We start from the raw sequence: 7,378 nt of genomic DNA on the forward strand, positions 1-7,378 counted from the left end.
GGGGCCAACGCATTTTTTTTAAAATCTCAGTGCATGCATTGTTTTAGTAAGGTGCATCTGGACTGGGGGTTCGGTTATCTGGTAAGGAGGCCTCCTGGGCGCCTCCCTAGGGAGGTGTTCCAGGCACGTCCAGCTGGGAGGACGCCACAGGGAAGACCCAGGACAAGGTGGAGGGACTATATCTCCAACCTGGCCTGGGAACGCCTCGGGATCCCCCAGTCGGAGATGGTTAACCCTGGTGTTGTCTTCACTTTCGGGACCCTCTCGTGTCCCTCAGGTCAAATTGACCTGGGACTTATTTGGGGTTTTAAAAACAATTCTTAAATAAAATTTTACTTCATAATCTATTAACAAATTTGTCCGTATCACAATTTCAACAGTATCAACAATTGAGATAACATATATGTTTAGGGAATGCAATCAGTCTCTACTAGAACACAATCAAAAATGGAAGTGTGATTAGTTTTTTGTCATAAGGTTATAATTCATGTTAAAAATCCACTATGGAATAAACATAAGTGGTCATATCAAGAATAATGTTCTGAACTGAGTCAGACATACATGTTTATCACAGAAAATAAGGTAAGGCCAGTGATTTTCAGGTAGATATAATGTACTGAAAAAAAATGTAATGAACTATTCGTCTTCTTGTAAAAATTTGAAAGGGGTCCATCAGACCCGAATACCATACAAGGAGTAATGTGGCTCGGGAAAGGGAAGTTTAGGGTCCTCTGCTGGAACTGCTGCCCCCGCAACCCGATACCAGATAAGCGGAAAAAGATATATGGACATTGGCATCACCGCCGCTAGTTAGCTTAGCGTAGTGAATGGAATCCTATGTTGCCGGTTAGCCGGTTGTGAGTGAAAGTGAACCTAATTACTTATTGTGGCCTGTGTATTCACAATGAGTACCAATGGCAATGCCGATTAAGACTAGACAATTCCCTAGGCAGATATTGATTTGGGAATACATTAGGTGGAAGCACAGCCAAAGCACTGCTATATGGCGCAGAGAAATCACGCAGCAACTCTGTGTGAGTACAGGTCTAATACGGGTCAATCTATCCCGTAAAATAATCAGACGTCATGTTTACAGTGATCACTTGCTCTGTGGACAGCTGTTTATTGGGTTCAGACTTTATCACACCGAAAAAAGTCGAGGACTATAGGATGTCTCAAGACCTTGGGCTATGGAATTATTGCAAACTCCTCCTCCTCCTCTCGTTCTATTTCCCAAGCATGAAGCTGCTCTTCTGAAAACTGGTTCGTAGAGGTATGCTTGTGGATCTTGACTGTCTAAGAAGTCATCCTGTCTCACAAAATCCGATATGGGTATGTTGACGGACGTTTGGGGGTTTAAGGTGCTGTGTGATTTCTGCATCCATGTAGCAGTGCTTTGGCTGTGCTGACACCCAATGTAGTCCCAAGTTAGTTTTGGGGCATCTGTAGGCCTTTATTAACAGGACAGCTGAAGATATGAAAGGGGAATGACATGCAGCAAAGGGCCGCAGGTCGGAGTCAAATCCAGGCCCACTGTTTCGAGGAGTAAACCTCTATGTATGGGCGCCCGCTCTACCTACTGAGCTATCCAGGCGCCTGGAAATTATCTAGTCTTAATCTGCATTGCTATTGGTACTTGTTATGAATACGTAGGCCACAAGAAGTAATTCGGTTCACTTTTACTCAAAACATGCTAACCGGCAACATTCCATTGACTACCCAAAGCTAACTAGCGATGGTGCTGCCAGTGTTGCACCGGACTAAAACAATGCATGCACTGAGACAAAAATGCGTTGGCCGACCTATCTACAGCTGGGGGAGACCGCGATAAGCCATACTTCAACGAAATGTGGAGTGTTCCTTTAAAGAAATGTAATTATCCCAGGATATTTTAGCATAAAATTATACCTGGAACTTCCTTGTACTGTCCAACTTCTGTTTCAGAGAAAGGTATTGTCCTCAAGTATCAAAACCCCTATTTTCCAAGACACCTTAGAACAATGTAACATTTGTTAGTAATCATTAGGCTGCAACTAACAGTTCTTTTCATCATTGAATAATCTGCCGATTGTTTTCTCCAATAAGTGATAATTTTTTCGGGCTATAAAATGTCAGAAAAAAATCAAAAACACTATGTATTGTCTTGTCTTGGTATATTAACAGTACAGATATTCAGTTCACAATTACATAAAACAGAGAAAAAATGAAAATGAGAACATTATTGTTGTTGTTATATTATTGCTTTGCAAATCCCTCAAATAATCAATTTTCAAAATAGTGACCTATCTTTTCTAGGATGTGTACAAGTCTGCTGCGAGGTCAGACTGTAAATAACCAAACCAATTACTGATGTAGGAACATTCTTTTAATTGTAAGCACTCTGTAGTCAACTGAAAATGATGACCATAATAATAATTTAACTCTTCAAATATGCCACCATGCCATACTTTGACTTTGCAGTCTTCCTGTCCTCCGATACTTTGTAGTTGTGTGGGTCTATTTCTGGAAAAGTGACTTCCTTTTCCATACATTTAGATACACAATGAACTAATAGAAAAAAACAAAATTGTGATGTTATTGGTTTTCTGGGGTGCAATCTGACCAAGGTTTGTAGAAGTAGGAGTGAGCTGATTATTTTTTGTCATTGAGTAAAATCTACTGAGGTAAATAGCACACGTGTCTATACCTACCCACCTGCATCTCTTTCTGTCTTTCACAAGCTTTACTCCCCTCTTCTTGCTTTCTTCATATTTCTCTCCTGTCTGTCTTTATGCATCTCTCCCTCCCTGCTTGCCTGTGTCAGTCTGTCTTTTGTCTCTCCTCCTCTACGGGATTCGTCCAGTCTAGATGTTACGCTGTGCGGATCAAGTGCAGACGAGCTCCCTCTACTTGTTAAAGTCTGTTTATTCTGCAGCCGTATCAGCCTCACCGTTGTGTTAGCAGCAGGCAATTCCAGAGTTGATTACCAACCCTGATAATGTCATCAGACCAGGCCTTACACACAAATGTCCACACAGTCAACGCATGCACACACACACACACACACACACACACACACACACACACACACACACACACACACACACACACACACACAGGTAAAGACTCCAGCCGGGGGGCGCTGTGCTGAGTTCACCAGGGACTGAAGTGTCCAACGGTAGTTCAGTGTGATGTATTGTAGCCACTGTGCTGACATCATTGATGTAACCCTGAGCACTGATTAACAGCCCTGCCCGGCCCAGGGCGCACAGACAGAGCCACGGCCGCCCTCCGAGTCGTCTCATCGGCTTCTCACAGAGGCGAAGCCCCAAGGATCCTTCTGAAGCCCTCAATATCCACTTATCATACGCAACATTAAGAACTTCAACATTACTATCCATTTCTTTTCCACTGAGAGTGGAAGTTACTTTTTTTGTTAATACTTTCATGTCTTATCCTCTGGGTACGAGACAGCCTGCGTATGAATATTTTATCATGTGTATTTAAAGATTTTTTTTCCTAAATGGGACATCCTCCAGAATGGCTGTTCCCACACAATTAAAACAAATGATTAAGCAATGTAAGTCTTCTGTTGACACAATTGTAACCACTTGTAAGACTTGAACATTTGCAGTTTATTCCAAAAATATTGAACAATGACCTTAATGGAAATTAATATATTCATTCATTCATTCATTCATTCATCCTTTTACCCACTTATCGCTGTCATATGGACAGATTATGACAAAACAACCCCTTGCACAGACATGTAAAAGCCCAATACCCCTCCAAAATACCCAGACATGAGAGCCACACTGACACTCCTCTGAAATATTACAGGAAACCATCAAAGAAAGCCTTAAAGCGGATCTACTCTGCTGTTCTTTCTTATATCTCTTCACTAAGCTCTATGCTAACATCAGTATGCTAACATGTTTACACTTACTAGTAGCTGCTTTGCACTATTAGCACTAAACACAAAGAAGCCTATAGCTGAGGCAGATGGGAATTACATTAGTTTTGCAGGTAGGCTATTTGATCTTACACCAAAAGGCATTCACAACATAAAGAAAACGGCAATCCACCTATAGAAAAAAAGGTCTAAAAATATTGAAAAGAGCAAAAGACCGTCTTTTTGAAGCGTGAAGGCTACCATAGCTGTGATACGTACTTTGAACTGCGTGGCGCGTGAGAGTTGATTGCGATATATGATCTCAACGCTAAATGGGAGAAATTCCCACACATTGGACCTTTAAGTGTTTGGGATGAATTTAGATTTATTTTATTACCTCTCTTTACTGAATAATAGTTTTCATTGTTGGTGGTGGAGTCTACTATGCTGGATTCAAATTGCCTTCATAACAGGCTGTTCTCATGAACCATTTGTACATGTAGTTAGGAAAAGTAAATAGGTCAAGGGTAAAACACAAGATTTTTAACCAGGAAACGTGTGTTCGTTTTCTGGTAGTACCACTTAATGGGACCAGTGTTTAGGGTTAGTTTAAATCCAACCAACAATCTTTTTTTCTAGTCTTAACTAGTGGTTTTTGTGCCTAAACTTAACTGCTGTCTCCATATGACGGTCCACTTTTGTTGGCTAAGCTCATCTGTAACGGCCTCTGAACCTGATTCCAGTAAAATGCTGCTAAACCCAACTGTCCTGAGAATTCAGCGGTTGCCTGATTTCATGAGACACAACACAAATTAGTGTATGTCTTCGTACGATATCATAGGAACCCGTACATTAGAATGCGGTTCACATGGGGGATACATGGGTAATGAGGCTAGCATGTAATCCAGTGTAAACTGATTGACAAATTTGATCAAGACATCACTACTCGCTCGGTGACTTTACAAGAACAAATGTGAACAGTCACTTCTTAGTGAGGCTCTGGCCTGTCATCAGTAGTCCCATTCAGTAATCCATCCACAGAAGCATAGACAAATAACCGCATACACTCCTATTCACACATGTGAGGCGACTGCTGAGCCACCAAGAAACAAACTCAGCTGGACAAAAATAAATCAGATCATCACAGGGTGCTGTCCTGCATGGAAGAGATGGAGTTTCATGGCTGGAAGAAAGAGGAAAAGAACCTGACTTGGACCTCCTTAGAGCGCTAGTAGTGTCAGTGTGGAACAAAGTTGTTCTCAGGGGGAGGGGTTGGAGAAGGTCATTAACGACATGGACATTAATGAGAGCCCACATAGAAGGTTAGTGCCCCGGCTGGCCCTCACCTGTGCGTTAAGACGTTTCTGACACTGTGCCAGCTCAGCATGGCTCATCCATAGCTGCACGCTGAGAAGCCCCCCCACACACACACACCTCTTAAGAACAATTACTGCTCTTCCAGCTCCTCATCACGGATGACGAGGGCTTTCAGAGTGACTCTCTGGCTCATTGTCTCTTTGGTTAACTGTGTCTGTCTCTCTCCACCTCTCTGACTTTTTTTTAATGCCTACACTATATATGTTGCCCCCTCCTACCTCAGTCTCTACAGCCATCCTCCTCCTCATCTTTCTCTTTCCCCACTTTCCCTCGCTGCCTCTCCCAGCTCCAAATTTAACAGTTCAATTTAAATCCATTACACCTAAGCCCCTGACAGCACCGTGTGGCATCCATGGAAACTGTTACTAGACAACAATCTCGCTGTGACTCTGCATCCGTGTCGAGGCCACCGGGGGCAGGGAGATGCACTGAAGGCATTGCTGTGCAGCGTTGATGTGAAAATGCTTATGCCATTTGCTAAGTGACCGGGTCGCGTCCTTCAACTGCGAACCCCAATCTGGGACAGAAAGAGATCGCAACATAAATCACATCAGGCTGACGGAATGAAACGCATTTGTTTAAAAGCAGCCTCATGGCAATCTGAGGCAGAGGGATCGATCTAATTTGATAACAATACGCCAACCTTCTATTGTCATTCCTGTGCACGGCTGCCCCTGTAACCGCCCTATCTGCTGAAACCATAAACATGATGCTAAGGAAATGTGGCTAACAATGCAGCAGTAGTAGTAGAAATGACTGAAGTAGACCTACTTAATGGCTCTGTCCTTGAAGAAAGAGTAAAGACACAGTAAATCACCAACACGTCATCTTGAATCCTACACTCAATACTGTACAACAACACAGCAATCTCAGAGGAAAGTTAGCTCTGACCTCCCCAGGAGGCGGTGCTGTAAGTGTACTGCTGTAAGTGTACTCTGCAGTTCCACTATTGTCTTAATTCATGGAAAGTTGGGCAAACAATGTACGTAAAGATGAAGATGCACAACAATGTTGTAATCACAATCAGGGATAATTAAAGGGACCGTTCATGCAGCGCTTCCCACAATAACACTGCATCACTGAATTACCATTTAATTGCATGTTGATACAATCAATGCTGCTTTGACAGTAAGCCCGGCGCTAGCAAAGAGGGAAGAGCATCCCCTTTGCATTTCTTCTCCGTGTGGAATGTTACTGCAAAAACAAGTCATCTGCCTTTTAAAATAAGCAACTACTCATGCAAAATGATTGTTGCAAGAGCAACACAGATAATATTGTTGAGGTCATAAGCCATCTGAAAAACATTTCTGCTTTTTTCAGCAATAGCCATTTTATGTATATACATTCTGCAATTACCGCTCTATATAGTAGTTTTCATTGTTAGAGTCAGCCATTCCTGTGCTGGATTCAAACAGCCTTTATATGCACAAAGGATTCAAAGGAATGCACGTATCCAGCATAACTTTATCCAGGGGCGCACTGGCCATCAGGATATTTCCCTACGGCCAACCCGGTCTATCACGGTTAGAACTGGCCGGCGGTCATATTACTAATTTAATGTTAGATGTCAGTCACAGTTGTAGGTGTTATACCAGGTGACAGTACGGCCCACAGCCGTGACATGGGCTGGCAGAATGGGACAATTCAATATTGTCAATTAAGAGGGGGGGACATGAGCGGCCAAACGACCCCGCCCAACTTGGACTGCTCCTTATTTTGTTAAATCTGATTGGCTCAGCCTGACCCTCGACCAGGAAACTTACTTCTCTGAAGTTATGATCACAGAGAAAACCTAAAAATGTCTTGTGTGGTGAAAATGAAAAAGTAATGCGCGGCATTGAGAAGTTAAGGTTAAAAGGAAGTATAGTCAGAGCAAGTGGCTGCAAAATGAATCGACCTTTTCCGTAGCGGAAAGGCCAAGGTTAATACCGCTGTCAGTGAGAGCACTGACAAGGCAAGAGCAGAAATTAAGAGAAGATCCACAATTACCTTAAATGTAATAGCCTGCAGAATTAGAAATCTTTGTTACTTTTCAATGATTAGTTATTGGTAATGTGATGCCCACTAAAGTGTTATCACATTTGTGGTAGTTTTTGTAATTTTATAATTAATGGTTGAGTATTTGTTCAG

The 7,378-nt window shown here is 42.4% G+C and overlaps 1 protein-coding gene across 3 annotated transcripts in view; it reads right to left on the reverse strand.

Moving 5' to 3' along the window:
* slc8a3 (solute carrier family 8 member 3) overlaps positions 1-7,378 on the reverse strand; it is a 142,686-nt gene that overhangs the window by 21,901 nt on the left and 113,407 nt on the right. The window lies entirely within an intron of this gene.

Source organism: Etheostoma cragini, chromosome 20, assembly GCF_013103735.1.
Source record: "Etheostoma cragini isolate CJK2018 chromosome 20, CSU_Ecrag_1.0, whole genome shotgun sequence".
Lineage (NCBI taxonomy): Eukaryota > Metazoa > Chordata > Actinopteri > Perciformes > Percidae > Etheostoma > Etheostoma cragini.